General features: G+C 48.5%; 3 non-coding genes and 3 pseudogenes across 3 annotated transcripts; all 6 read left to right on the top strand.

The window, feature by feature from the left end:
* The first annotated feature begins 7,363 nt into the window (after positions 1-7,363).
* LOC131738605 (U2 spliceosomal RNA) lies at positions 7,364-7,520 on the top strand (annotated as a pseudogene).
* A 580-nt stretch (positions 7,521-8,100) lies between these two features.
* On the top strand, positions 8,101-8,291 carry LOC131739266 (U2 spliceosomal RNA). The gene has a single exon (XR_009330434.1). It is a non-coding gene; the product is annotated as a U2 spliceosomal RNA (small nuclear RNA).
* An 8,435-nt stretch (positions 8,292-16,726) lies between these two features.
* LOC131738844 (U2 spliceosomal RNA) lies at positions 16,727-16,859 on the top strand (annotated as a pseudogene).
* A 583-nt stretch (positions 16,860-17,442) lies between these two features.
* Positions 17,443-17,633, top strand: LOC131738966 (U2 spliceosomal RNA). The gene has a single exon (XR_009330134.1). It is a non-coding gene; the product is annotated as a U2 spliceosomal RNA (small nuclear RNA).
* A 600-nt stretch (positions 17,634-18,233) lies between these two features.
* Positions 18,234-18,424, top strand: LOC131738965 (U2 spliceosomal RNA). The gene has a single exon (XR_009330133.1). It is a non-coding gene; the product is annotated as a U2 spliceosomal RNA (small nuclear RNA).
* A 597-nt stretch (positions 18,425-19,021) lies between these two features.
* On the top strand, positions 19,022-19,171 carry LOC131738773 (U2 spliceosomal RNA; annotated as a pseudogene).
* The last annotated feature ends 1,751 nt before the right edge of the window (positions 19,172-20,922 follow it).

Here is a 20,922-nt window from a genome sequence, read left to right as displayed (position 1 = left end):
TTATTTATTTTGTCATGCCAGCATTCCGCCCTTTTTAGCTGGCATGACCATTTTTCAACGGTGCCCTGGTTTTATGTAGTCTTTTTGTTTCAGTTTTACGGACTTTTATTTGATCTACGTTGAATGTTTTATTTGATTTTGTTTTGTTTTGTTTTATGTATCTTTAAGATTTTTAATGTAAACTATTAAAAGTTACATTTTAAGTGTTTTAAAATTTTAGAATTTTAACTCACTGTTTTATACACTGTCCCTTTTCCCCTGTCCCTGTTTTAGATCTAGTTTTATGTTCACTTTTGAACCTTTTTAGAGAGCACTCCCCGGCCCTCACAAGCACTGGTTTTTTATAGATGGTTCTTTTTTTCCAGTCACTTTTAAAACAGCACAGGTTTTTTTCATGTTGATTTTAATCTGTGTCTGTTTTAACCATGTACAAAGCACAATTGTCTTGGTGTTTTTAAATGTATTTTAAATGCTTTTAAAACAAAATGTATGTCTGTATGCATGAATGTCATCTTTAAAAGAAATGTAAAATGAATGAAAAAACGAATGGGTGTAAATGTAAAAAAATGTAAAATCTCAATAAAAGAGTATTAATATCTGACACTCTGGCTTCTCTTCAGTTCGAATAAATCTTTCTAAGACTAAGGCTTAGAGGGTAGTGGCATTGCCCGCTCCCTCCGAGGGTCTGTGAGAGGTTTGTTCGGGTGAGGAGGAACAGAATTTTTTTTTTTTTTTTTTTTTTGACTGGCTTTCTTCAGCTCGGCAACTTTTTGGAAGACTAATGCTCAGTCTGGTTTTGGCTTGCCCAATCCAGGCCGAGGGTCTTTCAAGATTTTGTTGACTGTTGAGAGCAGTTTTTTCTTTTTCAGGCGGTTCCAGTTTTTTTCTTTTTCAGGCTTTTCCAGACGTTCCTGGAGTTAGAGAGAAGGAGGACCTACCATCCAGACGACCTTTGAGGACCCTTTGATGACCTAGACGACCTCATCCCCAGCCCTTGATTGTAATCGAGATCCAGACCGAGAGAGCAGCAGGCGCCCAGCAGAGGGCGCCATCTGGGAGGAGCAGAGGGCGGCCCCGGACCCCGAGGAGGCGTCACAGCCACGATTCTTCCTACGTGGTCTCGGTGCCAAGCAGCGCCCCCTACTCCGCCAGGGAAGGACACCGTTCACCTGGGGAGGGGGTCCCTCTTGCGAGGCGACCATCTCCTCAGGGACTAAAGTAATAGTTCCTTCAACTGCCCAGATTTGCTGCTTACGTTGTTTCTTTTCCGTAGAGAGAGACAACCCGGACGTCCAGAGGCTTCTCCCACCCCAATCGGAGGAGCCAGCTGAAGGATGGCGTTCCGGCCAACCCAGGAGACTAGGAGGCACAATGCGGTGCGCTTCACAAGGACCCAGCAAGAGGAAACGGAACCAGGACTGACGAGACTGGAGTTCAGCCGGACCATTCTTCAGAGGGGTATGGGTTTTTCCCCTTCTGACTTGAATTGTTTGGTGAAATTGCCAGGGCTTAAGGAAGTGTTTGAGGTCAGTTTTAGGAACCCCCAAAAGTTACAAGAAATGTGGTCCTTTTGGGGGGAGAATAAATATCTCGCTCCATACAAAGAATTTTGTGTGGATGCACTGACAGACAGAGAAATGAAAGTTGTTACTGTCCAATTTTTCAATGAGGCTGTTAGCGACTATGATATTACAACATGGCTTAACCGCTATGGGAGGGTGTCATCAGAAGGGAGGAAAATTACAGATGAAGATGGGGTTTGGACAGGAGCCAGAAAGTGGCTGGTACGCCTTAATGTTGATCCATCGGGCATTGGAGGCGTCCGCCACATTCCAAACTCCATAGTGTTAGGGCCCAACAGAGGGCTGGTATTCTATAATGGGATGCCAAAACTCTGCAGGAAATGTGGGGAATTAGGACACCTGGCGGCCGCGTGTACTGTAGTCAAGTGCAGGAACTGCGGCGCCCCCCACGAGACCAGCCACTGCAGAGAAGAGAGGCAGTGCAATTTGTGTGGAAAGAAGGGGCACCTGTTTAAGGACTGCCCCTCTTCCTATGCCAACATGGCCAGAGCCAGCAAGGCAAACACAAACAAGCCTAGGCCTGAGCAGGAAGAGGGAGCAAGCAACAAAGATCAGTCCACATCACCACCAACAGTATCCATGACCCAGACTCCAGCACCACCATCATCACCAGCACCCCCCTCACACCACCGCCCCCGAGACATGTCCCGTTTTACGAGGACCCCTTCCCCCAGCCCAGAGAGAGAGTACAACAGCTACTCCACTAGCTCCTCCAGTAGCTCCTCTGATGCAGAACACGAGGCAGGGAGGGAGCCCGGACCCAGCAGCGCCCCCCCCCTGAGTAGGGCCCTCTCAGCGCCAGCACTCCCCCTCGGCTCTCGTTATGACGCCATAAGGATTGAGTCCGTGGGGGAGGAAAGCGAAAGCGACAGTGAAAGTGAGAGTGAGAAGGAGGGGAAGGGAGTGAAGAACCAGCAGAGGGTGGGGAAAAGAAAGGGTAGAGACGAGGGGGGGAAAAGAAAGAAGATCAGGATCAAAGACAGCAAGTTGCAGGTGGCCCCCATAGATCCAAAACCAGCTAATGTCCACACAAAGTCCCCAGTCTTGCCCTCGCAGGCAGAGACGGAGGCGAGTGGGACGGCTACACTGCCGCCTAGTGGGCAGGTAGCAGCCAGCCAGGGCATCCCCAGCCAGCCTTCCCAGTCGTTGGCACAAACCCTAGCACACCTCGCAGAAGAGGTGTTCACTAATGCACCGAGGGAGAGGTCGGGGTCAACACCTTCCCTGACCAGCAGTACCTCGGTAGCAATGACCCTCTTCAAGCGAAGGGCCTCCCTTCAAAGCATCCTTGACCCCCTCCCTTGTATGGGCAAAACCAGGGGCCCCCTAGAGGTCCTCCTAGATACAGCACTGGAGGACATGGGAATACCCCTGGACGCGGTAAGCCAGAAGTCTGCTAACAGCTCCAATTCAACAGACGGTAACAGCCAAAGAATGCTGTCTGTCATAACCCCCCCCCAGGACAAAGCTGACCCACACGTTCCGAGGGGCCCTGAGCAAGTTCCACCAGACTTACCTTGTGGGGAGTTGAATAGCCCCAACAACTCCACGTACTGTGCATATAAAGACGGTGCCTTCTTGGACGAGGCAGCAGTGAGTACCTTCTCAGGGGTGATGGGAGTTGCAAATAAGCCCAAGCCCCCTCGAAGCAAGCGTAGAGCTAAGAGTAGGAAGAGTGTCCCGACCTCCCAATCATAATCGCTATGGGGTGGACGCAGCGACTCCTTTTCTTGTTATCTACCCTGATGGCCCTGATATGTGTGTCTGTTAATGTCAGGAGCATCAGGGAGACACAAAAAAGATTTGATGTACTAAACTATCTAGCTAACTTGAAAGCAGATCTCATCTTTCTGCAGGAGTGTGGTATTTCGTCGAGCCCTGATTATAGGGACCTGAAGGAGAGTTGGACCCTGGGGGACTCCTTCTGGTCGGGCTCCAACATAGCCAGAGCCGACGGAGTAGGTATCCTGTTTAAAAACCCATTTATTACCTCCCGCAGCAGCAGGGAGGTAGAACCTGGTAGAACTCTGAGCGTGGATGTGACATACAACAACACTCCCCTCAGACTGGTCAATGTCTACGCACCCACTAACCAAAACGAAAGAGTTCAATTTTTTCCACAGCTGCGTCCACTCCTGCTGGGGAACGTACCCGTCATCGTGTCAGGTGACTTCAATTGTGCTCTGAGGGACGTAGACCGGAGCAGGCCACGCAACGACCGCTCTAGTAGAGTTTTGTCCTCCGTAATATCTGATTTCTCCCTGTGTGATGCAGGTAAGGACCTGGTGCCTCCCTTTACCTGGGTGAGCTCATCTGGGACCTCCTTCTCCCGTATAGATCTCGTCCTGCATACCAGCTCCCTTACGAAGACGGCAGTAGACACCCAGGCCGTCTTCTTCTCTGACCATAGGCTCCTGCAGGTAACATTGCAGGTCCCTCAGACCTCCCAGATGGGGTCAGGGGTCTGGAAATTAAACACCTCCTTACTCGATGACCCCTCCATAGCTGCAGCCTATAAGAGCAGGCTTGTTGAGTGGACCACTTTGCGTGACCTATTCAACTCCCCTATAGAGTGGTGGGAGATGGTCAAAATGAGAACTAAGGGTTATTTCATAGCAGCAGGCAAGAGGAAAGCAAAAGAAAGGAGGGCCAAATATAAATACCTGAATGCTGCCCTCCAGCGTCTGAGCCTGCTTCAGCTTCGGGGGTTCCCTGTAAGTGACGAGATAGCCCAGACCAAGCTAGATCTTTCAGTGCTTTGTAGGGAGGAACAACGAAAGGTCATGCACAATGCAAAAGTGCAAAAAATGGAGGAAGACGAAAAGTGTACTCGCTTCTTCTTCCAGAAAACGAGGGAGAAGCGGCACTTGATGTCCTCCATGCTCGACAGCAGGGGGAGGATAGTAGAGGATAGTGAGGGAGTGAAAAAAGTGGTAGAGAACTTCTATAGGGACCTGTATAACATCAAAGCTACAGATGACACCCTGATAGAGTGGTTCCTGAGCCAGTTGGAGCCTGACTCAGTGCGGGACGAGGAGGAGGAGGAGAAGGACCCAGAACTCACGCTGGAGGAGCTCACCCAGGCGGTTAAGACCATGAACACCGGTAAGACGCCAGGTCCAGATGGCATCCCGGGTGAGTATTACCATCTTTTTTGGGACACGCTAAAAGTCCATTTAGCGGAGGTCTACAGAGCGGTCTACAGGGAGAAGCGGTTGGGCCCTTCTATGCGGGAGAGTGTAATTACTCTCCTTCATAAGAAAGGGGAAGTTAAAGATCTACGGAATTGGCGCCCAATCAGCCTCCTTTGCGTGGATTACAAGATACTAGCCAAAGCTCTGATGCTCCGGCTACAAGTACACCTCCCTTTGGTCATTGGCCCTGACCAGGCTTGTGGCGTCCCAGGGAGGTCCATCACGGATATTTTAATGTTAACAAGGGACATTCTGGCTTATTCTAGAGAACGGAACCATCCCCTCTGCCTGTTCAACCTTGACCAGGAGAAGGCGTTCGATAGGGTAAGCCATGAATATATGTACAAAGTGATGGACCAGATGAAATTCGCTCCTGGACTTAGGGAGTGGGTTAAAACCATATATACAAACATTAGTACCCGAGTCTTGGTGAACAGGCACCTGACTGGTAAAATATCTATCCAGTCAGGGGTCAGACAGGGTTGCCCACTATCCCCACTGCTATATGTCGTGTGCATTGAACCCCTCCTGCAGGCAATTCGTAGGGATACCAATATAACTGGTTTCCAGCTGCCTGGATCCAATGGGGTCCAGGTCAAAACAACAGCATATATGGACGATGTGTCACTCATTTGCACCAACACATCGTCGGTACCTCGGATTAGTAATATCCTTGAGAAGTACTGCACGGCGACCGGGGCAGTGATTAATAAGTCCAAGAGCGAAGTCTACGTGTCTAAAAATTGGCAGGTAGATAGGGAACTGTCGGACATGTACCCTGTCAAAAAGGACAAAATCAAGATTCTGGGCCTCATTTTCGAGAACAATAGCTCGGGGGCCCAGAGCTGGACGGCGGCCATTAACCAGGTCCGTAAAAAGATTGGCGGATGGAGCACAAGATCCTTAACAATGACGGGTAGAGTATTAATAACCAAGTCTATACTGTTCCCCATCCTCTCTTATGTAGGAAAAATCTTTCCCCCAGACAGGACCACCAAAAAAGTGGTGGACCGCATTATCCACCGCTTTATCTGGGGCAGCAAGATGGAGAGGGTAAAGCGAGCCACTCTGAGTAAAGCCGACAAGAAGGGAGGTAAGGGGGTCCCGGACGTTGTGCAGCTCACCCGAGTGCAGGGGCTCACGCAAACTATCAAGAACATCCAGGCCCTGGACAGGAAGGTATGTTACATGAATCGTTTCTATTTTGCCACCTGTCTCAGGGCCTTGGGCCTCTGCACTATTGATAACACCGTGCCGTACTCCTGGGACCCCCCATTGTATTATAGAACCTTAAGGGACACTATATATAAATTGGGCTTAGATAAAGCAAAATTGGCCTCCTGGGAATACAAGGCTGTAACTAAATATCTTGCCGGTTCCCAGGAAATTGAAAAAGTAGCTACTTTCTCCCTCACCCAAAGCCAAAAAATCTGGGAGAATGTGTCTCACAGCTGCCTCAGTAATGTCCAGAAGGATATAGCATGGAACACCGTCCACAGTGCACTCCCCACTCGAGCGTTCATGTTCAGGAGGGGACTAGCCCAAGTAGAAACATGCCCCTATGCAAAGTGCCGCAAGAGAGAAACACCAGCCCATATCTTCTGGGAGTGTGATGTGGCTGGCAGTGTCTGGCTCTCTGTCTCTGTCTTCCTAAACAGGTTTGCTGACACGGCCAAGATGACCGCTGAGACTGTGCTCTATGGGCCTGCGGGAGGAATCGATACCAGCACAGCTAAGTGCGTTTGGCGTGTCATCAATGTTGTCAAGCAGATCCTGTGGGAAGGCCGTAACGTCTGTGTCTATCACAAGCAGGAGCTAGACACTATCACCACGACCAGAAGGGCACAAACTCTTATTAAGGACTTTGTAATTCTGGACATCCGGACCCTCGGGAAGGACAAGGCCTGCGCGGAGTGGAGGATCGCCGGACTTCAGGACGTGAAGATGGAATAAAGGAAAAAACTGGAACCGCTAGCTCCTAGGAGCGGGACTACGGGGCACCGCTAAGCCTTTTATTTATTTTGTCATGCCAGCATTCCGCCCTTTTTAGCTGGCATGACCGTTTTTGAACGGTGCCCTGGTTTTATGTAGTCTTTTTGTTTCAGTTTTATGGACTTTTATTTGATTTATGTTGAATGTTTTATTTGATTTTGTTTTGTTTTGTTTTATGTATCTTTAAGATTTTTAATGTAAACTATTAAAAGTTACATTTTAAGTGTTTTAAAATTTTAGAATTTTAACTCACTGTTCCACACACTGTCCCTTTTCCCCTGTCCCTGTTTTAGTAATATAGTTTTATGTTCACTTTTGAACTTTTAGAGAGCACTCCCCGGCCCTCACAAGCACTGGTTTTTTATAGATGGTTCTTTTTTTCCAGTCACTTTTAAAACAGCACAGGTTTTTTTCATGTTGATTTTAATCTGTGTCTGTTTTAACCATGTACAAAGCACAATTGTCTTGGTGTTTTTAAATGTGTTTTAAATGCTTTTAAAACAAAATGTATGTCTGTATGCATGAATGTCATCTTTAAAAGAAATGTAAAATGAATGAAAAAACGAATGGGTGTAAATGTAAAAAAAATGTAAAATCTCAATAAAAGAGTATTTTAATATCTGATACGTCCCCTATCAGGGGACCATATATTAAATTGATTTTTGGAATCGGGAGATGGAACAGGGGCTTGCTCCGTCCACTCCACGCATCGGCCCGGTATTGCAGTACCTCCGGGAACGGTGCACACCTTTCTCTAACGTTGGTCAAAGTCAGATCTGGATCTCTCCTGTGAGCATTTTGTCTACCCCTGCTGGAGGGAGAGTGCCAGTGTTGATGCAAGTTTTCCCGCCGTTTTACTTCTTTTTTTTTTTCTTTCTCTCTTTCTCTCTTTCTTTCTCTCTTTCTCTCTTTCTTTCTCGCTGTCTTTCTTTCTTTTATTCACATGTGGTGATGATGTAGACAGCAGCAGGTTGTTTCCTGGGAGCATGCAGCTAACCAGACAAGTGTGGTGGAACATGTCCCTATGCCAGGACCTTCTTAGCAAGCCTGCCAGCCAGCGAGGCACAGTTGTAGTTACCCAAGGCACCTTGCACAGCATAGCAGCTTGGCATGACTATTTGTAAGACGCACTCCGCCAGTTTATGTTTTGTTTTTGGTGTTATGTGTGTGTTTTTGCTTTGTTTTGTTTTCTCCTGCTTAAATTGCACATTTCCCCTCTGGAAGCAGCAGCCCGTTTTTTGGGGGTCTGCTTGTGCTTGGAATTTTGCACCCACCTTTGAATCCCCCTGTGCCGTCCGGGCTGGGGGGCCCCGGGCAAGGGCCAAGTCGCCATCGCTTCTCGGCCTTTTGGCTAAGATCAAGTGTAGTATCTGTTCTTATCAGTTTAATATCTGATACGTCCCCTATCAGGGGACCATATATTAAATTGATTTTTGGAATCGGGAGATGGAACAGGGGCTTGCTCCGTCCACTCCACGCATCGGCCCGGTATTGCAGTTTTTCCGGGAACGGTGCACACCTTTCTCTAACGTTGGTCAAAGTCAGATCTGGATCTCTCCTGTGAGCATTTTGTCTACCCCTGCTGGAGGGAGAGTGCCAGTGTTGATGCAAGTTTTCCCGCCGTTTTACTTCTTTTTTTTTCTTTCTTTCTTTCTTTCTCTCTTTCTCTCTTTCTTTCTCTCTTTCTTTCTTGCTGTCTTTCTTTCTTTTATTCACATGTGGTGATGATGTAGACAGCAGCAGGTTGTTTCCTGGGAGCATGCAGCTAACCAGACAAGTGTGGTGGAACATGTCCCTATGCCAGGACCTTCTTAGCAAGCCAGCCAGCCAGCGAGGCACAGTTGTAGTTACCCAAGGCACCTTGCACAGCATAGCAGCTTGGCATGACTATTTGTAAGACGCACTCCGCCAGTTTATGTTTTGTTTTTGGTGTTATGTGTGTGTTTTTGCTTTGTTTTGTTTTCTCCTGCTTAAATTGCACATTTCCCCTCTGGAAGCAGCAGCCCGTTTTTTGGGGGTCTGCTTGTGCTTGGAATTTTGCACCCACCTTTGAATCCCCCTGTGCCGTCCAGGCTGGGGGGCCCTGGGCAAGGGCCTAGTTGCCATCGCTTCTCGGCCTCTTGGCTCAGATCTAAAGCAAGTGGCTTGACCGCAGCTCTGGATTGTTGAGAGTGCCGAGCTAGGGATAGAGGAGAGACAACATGGCTGGAGTGAAGAACACCGCAAGATTTGATTGTAGTGGAAAGGAAGATGAAGGAATGCCAGAAAGAGAAGAATTTATACGCACCATCATTATGGAGTTGCTAAGCATCAATTTGGAGGAGATTCTTGGCATCCAGAGGAATGGGAAGGAAGAATTCTTTGATGTCGCCATGATGGGTGAGCCGAGTTTTAAATCTCTATTAAAGGCCTGTAAGGAAAAAGAAAATGTGGAACCTTTGAAGCAATTTAAAGTTCAGTCTAGGGAAAGAAAAAAATTCAGAGTTTTAACAATTAACTTGTTTGACATGAATGTGTCTGATCAAAGTGTTAATTTGTTTCTGACGAAATATGTAGATATTCTTTCTGGGCCAAGATATAGGAGAGATGGTTTGGGTGTGTGGAATGGGCAGAGACAATATAGTGTGCTCCTGAGGGAAGATCCGAATGGACATCAGGGTTTTTTACATCCTCCTGCAAAGTGTAGGGTGGAGGGGGTTAATGGCTACATCCTATATTCAGGTCAACCCCAGTTTTGTAGGAAATGCCAAAAGTATGGTCACAGTGAGCAGAACTGTGAAGAGATGAGATGTTTTAATTGTGGAGAGAAAGGGCATTTTTCCTATGAATGCAAAAATTCAAAAAAATGTCACAATTGTGGAGATGCAAGCCATGTCAGGAGAGACTGCAGAGAAAGAAGATCCTATGCAGGGGTTTTTGAGAACCTACCTCCCGTTGAGGATGTTATGAGGGAGTGGAGGTATAAAAACAAGAAACAGCAAGAGGAGGGTCCGGCAGCCTCCTTAACTGATAAGGAGGTTGTGGCAGCAGCGGAGGAGGTGGCAGGTGTAGAAGCTGCAATGGAGGTCACAGCAATCGCGAGAACGGAGGTAGAGGAAATATCTAATACAAACAAAGAAATAAATCAGGTTTTACCTGTCAACTTACCTGACAACTTACCTGGGAAAGTGGCTAGATCTTCTGGTGCATCCTGGGGGGAAGAAATGGAGTCTCAGGCTAGGGAAGGTATTGCAGCAGAGGGAAGTCAGCTTCTGGGCCATTCCGTCCCTATAGAAGAAGGAAAGTGGAGTGTTGAAAAGAGAAGAACAAACAAAAGGAAGTGTAAGGAGCTAGCAGAAAGTGAAAACAAAATTTATTTGGTGGACACTTCTAATTCCTATGAAGTACTCGAAGAGGAAGAAACTTCTGTGGTTGAGCCTTCAGAAGCAGGAAGCTCTCCTTTGATACCTGAGCTGACACCATCAGAGGAGGAGGATGATGGCAGCAGTAATAATAGTGCAGATTCACAGACTATCCCTTGTGGTCAGGAGGTGGCAGTGTCAGATGTGGATTCTCAGAATTCAATGGATTTTTTGGAGCAGGATGATGTAGCTAAAGTTGCTGTAGTTATGGGAATGGAAGAGAAACCCTAATTCTTTTTGATGGACTTCAAGGTAGTAACTTTAAATGTAAGGGGTTTAAGGGACAGGGAGAAAAGAGCTGCAATATTTTTGTCTTTGGCATTGATGCCCTTTAACATTTGTTTTTTGCAAGAGTGTCACCTTCGGGATGAAATGGACTTCAAAAAGTTCTCAAGGGACTGGACTGGGGGGGTTTCATTTTGGAGTGTGGGTAATGTACACTCTGATGGATTGGGGGTACTGGTGAAGGGTAGTGAAATGATTATTGAAAATGTGTTAACAGTGGTACCAGGAAGATTAATGGTAGTAGATGGTATGATGGGGGGCAGAAATATAGGCTTATTAACATCTATGCACCATGCAATCCTACCAAAAGATTACAGTTTTTCAAGGATTTTGTGTTTTTGTTAGATACTAACAAAAAGGTCATATTGGGAGGTGATTTTAATACTTCGGTAGATAGTACAGAAAGGGGAGCTGAGCTGGATTTTACAGGGAAATATCTGTTAAAAGAAACTCAAAATTATAAATTAAAGGATGCATATAGAGGGTTGTATAAAGATGGAGTGGGGTACACATGGAGGAACACTAGAGGGCATCAAAGCAGGTTAGATTATTTTTTCACTTCACAAGAGATTAAGGTTAAAGAGTGTAAGATTTTACCATGTTGGGGGTCTGACCATGATATGGTAGTGATGTCAATAGAGGGGGGTACAGAAGGGAGGAAAATTACAGACGAAGATGAGGTTTGGACAGGAGCCAGAAAGTGGCTGGTACGCCTTAATGTTGATCCATCGGGCATTGGAGGCGTCCGCCACATTCCAAACTCCATAGTGTTAGGGCCCAACAGAGGGCTGGTATTCTATAATGGGATGCCAAAACTCTGCAGGAAATGTGGGGAATTAGGACACCTGGCGGCCGCGTGTACTGTAGTTAAGTGCAGGAACTGCGGCGCCCCCCACGAGACCAGCCACTGCAGAGAAGAGAGGCAGTGCAATTTGTGTGGAAAGAAGGGGCACCTGTTTAAGGACTGCCCCTCTTCCTATGCCAACATGGCCAGAGCCAGCAAGGCAAACATGAACAAGCCTAGGCCTGAGCAGGAAGAGGGAGCAAGTAACAAAGATCAGTCCACATCACCACCAACAGTATCCAAGACCCAGACTCCAGCACCACCATCATCACCAGCACCCCCATCACCCCCCCGCCCCCGAGACATGTCCCGTTTTACGAGGACCCCTTCCCCCAGCCCAGAGAGAGAGTACAACAGCTACTCCACTAGCTCCTCCAGTAGCTCCTCTGATGCAGAACACGAGGCAGGGAGGGAGCCCGGACCCAGCAGCGGCCCCCCCCTGAGTAGGGCCCTCTCAGCGCCAGCACTCCCCCTCGGCTCTCGTTATGACGCCATAAGGATTGAGTCCGTGGGGGAGGAAAGCGAAAGCGACAGTGAAAGTGAGAGTGAGAAGGAGGGGAAGGGAGTGAAGAACCAGCAGAGGGTGGGGAAAAGAAAGGGTAGAGACGAGGGGGGGAAAAGAAAGAAGATCAGGATCAAAGACAGCAAGTTGCAGGTGGCCCCCATAGATCCAAAACCAGCTAATGTCCACACAAAGTCCCCAGTCTTGCCCTCGCAGGCAGAGACGGAGGCGAGTGGGACGGCTACACTGCCGCCTAGTGGGCAGGTAGCAGCCAGCCAGGGCATCCCCAGCCAGCCTTCCCAGTCGTTGGCACAAACCCTAGCACACCTCGCAGAAGAGGTGTTCACTAATGCACCGAGGGAGAGGTCGGGGTCAACACCTTCCCTGACCAGCAGTACCTCGGTAGCAATGACCCTCTTCAAGCGAAGGGCCTCCCTTCAAAGCATCCTTGACCCCCTCCCTTGTATGGGCAAAACCAGGGGCCCCCTAGAGGTCCTCCTAGATACAGCACTGGAGGACATGGGAATACCCCTGGACGCGGTAAGCCAGAAGTCTGCTAACAGCTCCAATTCAACAGACGGTAACAGCCAAAGAATGCTGTCTGTCATAACCCCCCCCCAGGACAAAGCTGACCCACACGTTCCGAGGGGCCCTGAGCAAGTTCCACCAGACTTACCTTGTGGGGAGTTGAATAGCCCCAACAACTCCACATACTGTGCATATAAAGACGGTGCTTTCTTGGACGAGGCAGCAGTGAGTACCTTCTCAGGGGTGATGGGAGTTGCAAATAAGCCCAAGCCCCCTCGAAGCAAGCGTAGAGCTAAGAGTAGGAAGAGTGTCCCGACCTCCCAATCATAGTCGCTATGGGGTGGACGCAGCGACTCCTTTTCTTGTTAGCTACCCTGATGGCCCTGATATGTGTGTCTGTTAATGTCAGGAGCATCAGGGAGACACAAAAAAGATTTGATGTACTAAACTATCTAGCTAACTTGAAAGCAGATCTCATCTTTCTGCAGGAGTGTGGTATTTCGTCGAGCCCTGATTATAGGGACCTGAAGGAGAGTTGGACCCTGGGGGACTCCTTCTGGTCGGGCTCCAACATAGCCAGAGCCGACGGAGTAGGTATCCTGTTTAAAAACCCATTTATTACCTCCCGCAGCAGAAGGGAGTTAGAACCTGGTAGAATTCTGAGCGTGGATGTGACATACAACAACACTCCCCTCAGACTGGTCAATGTCTATGCACCCACTAACCAAAACGAAAGAGTTCAATTTTTTCCACAGCTGCGTCCACTCCTGCTGGGGAACGTACCCGTCATCGTGTCAGGTGACTTCAATTGTGCTCTGAGGGACGTAGACCGGAGCAGGCCACGCAACGACCGCTCTAGTAGAGTTTTGTCCTCCGTAATATTTGATTTCTCCCTGTGTGATGCAGGTAAGGACCTGGTGCCTCCCTTTACCTGGGTGAGCTCATCTGGGACCTCCTTCTCCCGTATAGATCTCGTCCTGCATACCAGCTCCCTTACGAAGACGGCAGTAGACACCCAGGCCGTCTTCTTCTCTGACCATAGGCTCCTGCAGGTAACATTGCAGGTCCCTCAGACCTCCCAGATGGGGTCAGGGGTCTGGAAATTAAACACCTCCTTACTCGATGACCCCTCCATAGCTGCAGCCTATAAGAGCAGGCTTGTTGAGTGGACCACTTTGCGTGACCTATTCAACTCCCCTATAGAGTGGTGGGAGATGGTCAAAATGAGAACTAAGGGTTATTTCATAGCAGCAGGCAAGAGGAAAGCAAAAGAAAGGAGGGCCAAATATAAATACCTGAATGCTGCCCTCCAGCGTCTGAGCCTGCTTCAGCTTCGGGGGTTCCCTGTAAGTGACGAGATAGCCCAGACCAAGCTAGATCTTTCAGTGCTTTGTAGGGAGGAACAACGAAAGGTCATGCACAATTCAAAAGTGCAAAAAATGGAGGAAGACGAAAAGTGTACTCGCTTCTTCTTCCAGAAAACGAGGGAGAAGCGGCACTTGATGTCCTCCATGCTCGACAGCAGGGGGAGGATAGCAGAGGATAGTGAGGGAGTGAAAAAAGTGGTAGAGAACTTCTATAGGGACCTATATAACATCAAAGCTACAGATGACACCCTGATAGAGTGGTTCCTGAGCCAGTTGGAGCCTGACTCAGTGCGGGACGACGAGGAGGAGGAGAAGGACCCAGAACTCACGCTGGAGGAGCTCACCCAGGCGGTTAAGACCATGAACACCGGTAAGACGCCAGGTCCAGATGGCATCCCGGGTGAGTATTACCATCTTTTTTGGGACACGCTAAAAGTCCATTTAGCGGAGGTCTACAGAGCGGTCTACAGGGAGAAGCGGTTGGGCCCTTCTATGCGGGAGAGTGTAATTACTCTCCTTCATAAGAAAGGGGAAGTTAAAGATCTACGGAATTGGCGCCCAATCAGCCTCCTTTGCGTGGATTACAAGATACTAGCCAAAGCTCTGATGCTCCGGCTACAAGTACACCTCCCTTTGGTCATTGGCCCCGACCAGGCTTGTGGCGTCCCAGGGAGGTCCATCACGGATATTTTAATGTTAACAAGGGACATTCTGGCTTATTCTAGAGAACGGAACCATCCCCTCTGCCTGTTCAACCTTGACCAGGAGAAGGCGTTCGATAGGGTAAGCCATGAATATATGTACAAAGTGATGGACCAGATGAAATTCGCTCCTGGACTTAGGGAGTGGGTTAAAACCATATATACAAACATTAGTACCCGAGTCTTGGTGAACAGGCACCTGACTGGTAAAATATCTATCCAGTCAGGGGTCAGACAGGGTTGCCCACTATCCCCACTGCTATATGTCGTGTGCATTGAACCCCTCCTGCAGGCAATTCGTAGGGATACCAATATAACTGGTTTCCAGCTGCCTGGATCCAACGGGGTCCAGGTCAAAACAACAGCATATATGGACGATGTGTCACTCATTTGCACCAACACATCGTCGGTACCTCGGATTAGTAATATCCTTGAGAAGTACTGCACGGCGACCGGGGCAGTGATTAATAAGTCCAAGAGCGAAGTCTACGTGTCTAAAAATTGGCAGGTAGATAGGGAACTGTCGGACATGTACCCTGTCAAAAAGGACAAAATCAAGATTCTGGGCCTCATTTTCGAGAACAATAGCTCGGGGGCCCAGAGCTGGACGGCGGCCATTAACCAGGTCCGTAAAAAGATTGGCGGATGGAGCACAAGATCCTTAACAATGACGGGTAGAGTATTAATAACCAAGTCTATACTGTTCCCCATCCTCTCTTATGTAGGAAAAATCTTTCCCCCAGACAGGACCACCAAAAAAGTGGTGGACCGCATTATCCACCGCTTTATCTGGGGCAGCAAGATGGAGAGGGTAAAGCGAGCCACTCTGAGTAAAGTCGACAAGAAGGGAGGTAAGGGGGTCCCGGACGTTGTGCAGCTCACCCGAGTGCAGGGGCTCACGCAAACTATCAAGAACATCCAGGCCCTGGACAGGAAGGTATGTTACATGAATCGTTTCTATTTTGCCACCTGTCTCAGGGCCTTGGGCCTCTGCACTATTGATAACACCGTGCCGTACTCCTGGGACCCCCCATTGTATTATAGAACCTTAAGGGACACTATATATAAATTGGGCTTAGATAAAGCAAAATTGGCCTCCTGGGAATACAAGGCTGTAACTAAATATCTTGCCGGTTCCCAGGAAATTGAAAAAGTAGCTACTTTCTCCCTCACCCAAAGCCAAAAAATCTGGGAGAATGTGTCTCACAGCTGCCTCAGTAATGTCCAGAAGGATATAGCATGGAACACCGTCCACAGTGCACTCCCCACTCGAGCGTTCATGTTCAGGAGGGGACTAGCCCAAGTAGAAACATGCCCCTATGCAAAGTGCCGCAAGAGAGAAACACCAGCCCATATCTTCTGGGAGTGTGATGTGGCTGGCAGTGTCTGGCTCTCTGTCTCTGTCTTCCTAAACAGGTTTGCTGACACGGCCAAGATGACCGCTGAGACTGTGCTCTATGGGCCTGCGGGAGGAATCACTACCAGCACAGCTAAGTGCGTTTGGCGTGTCATCAATGTTGTCAAGCAGATCCTGTGGGAAGGCCGTAACGTCTGTGTCTATCACAAGCAGGAGCTAGACACTATCACCACGACCAGAAGGGCACAAACTCTTATCAAGGACTTTGTAATTCTGGACATCCGGACCCTCGGGAAGGACAAGGCCTGCGCGGAGTGGAGGATCGCCGGACTTCAGGACGTGAAGATGGAATAAGGGAAAAAACTGGAACCGCTAGCTCCTAGGAGCGGGACTACGGGGCACCGCTAAGCCTTTTATTTATTTTGTCATGCCAGCATTCCGCCCTTTTTAGCTGGCATGACCGTTTTTCAACGGTGCCCTGGTTTTATGTAGTCTTTTTGTTTCAGTTTTATGGACCTTTGATTTAATTTGAATGTTTTATTTGATTTTGTTTTGTTTTGTTTTATGTATCTTTAAGATTTTTAATGTAAACTATTAAAAGTTACATTTTAAGTGTTTTAAAATTTTAGAATTTTAACTCACTGTTTATACACTGTCCCTTTTCCCCTGTCCCTGTTTTAGATCTAGGTTTATGTTCACTTTTTTAGAGAGCACTCCCCGGCCCTCACAAGCACTGGTTTTTTATAGATGGTTCTTTTTTTCCAGTCACTTTTAAAACAGCACAGGTTTTTTTCATGTTGATTTTAATCTGTGTCTGTTTTAACCATGTACAAAGCACAATTGTCTTGGTGTTTTTAAATGTATTTTAAATGCTTTTAAAACAAAATGTATGTCTGTATGCATGAATGTCATCTTTAAAAGAAATGTAAAATGAATGAAAAAACGAATGGGTGTAAATGTAAAAAATGTAAAATCTCAATAAAAGAGTATCAGGGGACCATATATTAAATTGATTTTTGGAATCGGGAGATGGAACAGGGGCTTGCTCCGTCCACTCCACGCATCGGCCCGGTATTGCAGTACCTCCGGGAACGGTGCACACCTTTCTCTAACGTTGGTCAAAGTCAGATCTGGATCTCTCCTGTGAGCATTTTGTCTACCCCTGCTGGAGGGAGAGTGCCAGTGTTGATGCAAGTTTTCCCGCCGTTTTACTTCTTTTATTTTTCTTTCTCTCTTTCTTTCTCTCTTTCTCTCTTTCTTTCTCTCTTTCTTTCTTGCTGTCTTTCTTTCTTTTATTCACATGTGGTGATGATGTAGACAGCAGCAGGTTGTTTCCTGGGAGCATGCAGCTAACCAGACAAGTGTGGTGGAACATGTCCCTATGCCAGGACCTTCTTAGCAAGCCAGCCAGCCAGCGAGGCACAGTTGTAGTTACCCAAGGCACCTTGCACAGCATAGCAGCTTGGCATGACTATTTGTAAGACGCACTCCGCCAGTTTATGTTTTGTTTTTGGTGTTATGTGTGTGTTTTTGCTTTGTTTTGTTTTCTCCTGCTTAAATTGCACATTTCCCCTCTGGAAGCAGCAGCCCGTTTTTTTGGGGTCTGCTTGTGCTTGAAATTTTGCACCCACCTTTGAATCCCCCTGTGCCGTCCGGGCTGGGGGGCCCCGGGCAAGGGCCAAGTCGCCATCGCTTCTCGGCCTTTTGGCTAAGATCAAGTGTAGTATCTGTTCTTATCAGTTTAATATCTGATACGTCCCCTATCAGGGGACCATATATTAAATTGATTTTTGGAATCGGGAGATGGAACAGGGGCTTGCTCCGTCCACTCCACGCATCGGCCCGGTATTGCAGTACCTCCGGGAACGGTGCACACCTTTCTCTAACGTTGGTCAAAGTCAGATCTGGATCTCTCCTGTGAGCATTTTGTCTACCCCTGCTGGAGGGAGAGTGCCAGTGTTGATGCAAGTTTTCCCGCCGTTTTACTTCTTTTTTTTTTCTTTCTCTCTTTCTTTCTTTCTCTCTTTCTTTCTCTCTTTCTCTCTTTCTTTCTCTCTTTCTTTCTTGCTGTCTTTCTTTCTTTTATTCACATGTGGTGATGATGTAGACAGCAGCAGGTTGTTTCCTGGGAGCATGCAGCTAACCAGACAAGTGTGGTGGAACATGTCCCTATGCCAGGACCTTCTTAGCAAGCCAGCCAGCCAGCGAGGCACAGTTGTAGTTACCCAAGGCACCTTGTACAGCATTGCAGCTTGGCATGACTATTTGTAAGACGCACTCCGCCAGTTTATGTTTTGTTTTTGGTGTTATGTGTGTGTTTTTGCTTTGTTTTGTTTTCTCCTGCTTAAATTGCACATTTCCCCTCTGGAAGCAGCAGCCCGTTTTTTGGGGGTCTGCTTGTGCTTGGAATTTTGCACCCACCTTTTGAATCCCCCTGTGCCGTCCGGGCTGGGGGGCCCCGGGCAAGGGCCAAGTCGCCATCGCTTCTCGGCCTTTTGGCTAAGATCAAGTGTAGTATCTGTTCTTATCAGTTTAATATCTGATACGTCCCCTATCAGGGGACCATATATTAAATTGATTTTTGGAATCGGGAGATGGAACAGGGGCTTGCTCCGTCCACTCCACGCATCGGCCCGGTATTGCAGTACCTCCGGGAACGGTGCACACCTTTCTCTAACGTTGGTCAAAGTCAGATCTGGATCTCTCCTGTGAGCATTTTGTCTACCCCTGCTGGAGGGAGAGTGCCAGTGTTCATGCAAGTTTTCCCGCCGTTTTACTTCTTTTTTTTCTTTCTCTCTTTCTTTCTTTCTCTCTTTCTTTCTCTCTTTCTCTCTTTCTTTCTCTCTTTCTTTCTTGCTGTCTTTCTTTCTTTTATTCACATGTGGTGATGATGTAGACAGCAGCAGGTTGTTTCCTGGGAGCATGCAGCTAACCAGACAAGTGTGGTGGAACATGTCCCTATGCCAGGACCTTCTTAGCAAGCCAGCCAGCCAGCGAGGCACAGTTGTAGTTACCCAAGGCACCTTGCACAGCATAGCAGCTTGGCATGACTATTTGTAAGACGCACTCCGCCAGTTTATGTTTTGTTTTTGGTGTTATGTGTGTGTTTTTGCTTTGTTTTGTTTTCTCCTGCTTAAATTGCACATTTCCCCTCTGGAAGCAGCAGCCCGTTTTTTGGGGGTCTGCTTGTGCTTGGAATTTTGCACCCACCAATGAATCCCCCTGTGCCGTCCGGGCTGGGGGGCCCCGGGCAAGGGCCAAGTCGCCATCGCTTCTCGGCCTTTTGGCTAAGATCAAGTGTAGTATCTGTTCTTATCAGTTTAATACCAGTTTTTTTTCTTTTTCAGGCTTTTCCAGACGTTCCTGGAGTTAGAGAGAAGGAGGACCTACCATCCAGACGACCTTTGAGGACCCTTTGATGACCTAGACGACCTCATCCCCAGCCCTTGATTGTAATCGAGATCCAGACCGAGAGAGCAGCAGGCGCCCAGCAGAGGGCGCCATCTGGGAGGAGCAGAGGGCGGCCCCGGACCCCGAGGAGGCGTCACAGCCACGATTCTTCCTACGTGGTCTCGGTGCCAAGCAGCGCCCCCTACTCCGCCAGGGAAGGACACCGTTCACCTGGGGAGGGGGTCCCTCTTGCGAGGCAACCATCTCCTCAGGGACTAAAGTAATAGTTCCTTCAACTGCCCAGATTTGCTGCTTACGTTGTTTCTTTTCCGTAGAGAGAGACAACCCGGACGTCCAGAGGCTTCTCCCACCCCAATCGGAGGAGCCAGCTGAAGGATGGCGTTCCGGCCAACCCAGGAGACCAGGAGGCACAATGCGGTGCGCTTCACAAGGACCCAGCAAGATGAAACGGAACCAGGACTGACGAGACTGGAGTTCAGCCGGACCATTCTTCAGAGGGGTATGGGTTTTTCCCCTTCTGACTTGAATTGTTTGGTGAAATTGCCAGGGCTTAAGGAAGTGTTTGAGGTCAGTTTTAGGAACCCCCAAAAGTTACAAGAAATGTGGTCCTTTTGGGGGGAGAATAAATATCTCGCTCCATACAAAGAATTTTGTGTGGATGCACTGACAGACAGAGAAATGAAAGTTGTTACTGTCCAATTTTTCAATGAGGCTGTTAGCGACTATGATATTACAACATGGCTTAACCGCTATGGGAGGGTGTCATCAGAAGGGAGGAAAATTACAGACGAAGATGGGGTTTGGACAGGAGCCAGAAAGTGGCTGGTACGCCTTAATGTTGATCCATCGGGCATTGGAGGCGTCCGCCACATTCCAAACTCCATAGTGTTAGGGCCCAACAGAGGGCTGGTATTCTATAATGGGATGCCAAAACTCTGCAGGAAATGTGGGGAATTAGGACACCTGGCGGCCGCATGTACTGTAGTCAAGTGCAGGAACTGCGGCGCCCCCCACGAGACCAGCCACTGCAGAGAAGAGAGGCAGTGCAATTTGTGTGGAAAGAAGGGGCACCTGTTTAAGGACTGCCCCTCTTCCTATGCCAACATGGCCAGAGCCAGCAAGGCAAGTACGAACAAGCCTAGGCCTGAGCAGGAAGAGGGAGCAAGTAACAAAGATCAGTCCACATCACCACCAACAGTATTCAAGACCCAGACTCCAGCACCACCATCATCACCAGCACCCCCCTCACCCCCCCGCCCCCGAGACATGTCCCGTTTTACGAGGACCCCTTCCCCCAGCCCAGAGAGAGAGTACAACAGCTACTCCACTAGCTCCTCCAGTAGCTCCTCTGATGCAGAACACGAGGCAGGGAGGGAGCCCGGACCCAGCAGCGGCCCCCCCCTGAGTAGGGCCCTCTCAGCGCCAGCACTCCCCCTCGGCTCTCGTTATGACGCCATAAGGATTGAGTCCGTGGGGGAGGAAAGCGAAAGCGACAGTGAAAGTGAGAGTGAGAAGGAGGGGAAGGGAGTGAAGAACCAGCAGAGGGTGGGGAAAAGAAAGGGTAGAGACGAGGGGGGGAAAAGAAAGAAGATCAGGATCAAAGACAGCAAGTTGCAGGTGGCCCCCATAGATCCAAAACCAGCTAATGTCCACACAAAGTCCCCAGTCTTGCCCTCGCAGGCAGAGACGGAGGCGAGTGGGACGGCTACACTGCCGCCTAGTGGGCAGGTAGCAGCCAGCCAGGGCATCCCCAGCCA

The sequence above is a fragment of the Acipenser ruthenus genome, chromosome 10 (assembly GCF_902713425.1).
Source record: "Acipenser ruthenus chromosome 10, fAciRut3.2 maternal haplotype, whole genome shotgun sequence".
In the NCBI taxonomy this organism is placed as follows: domain Eukaryota; kingdom Metazoa; phylum Chordata; class Actinopteri; order Acipenseriformes; family Acipenseridae; genus Acipenser; species Acipenser ruthenus.
This window is presented reverse-complemented; position numbering and strand designations above follow the sequence as displayed.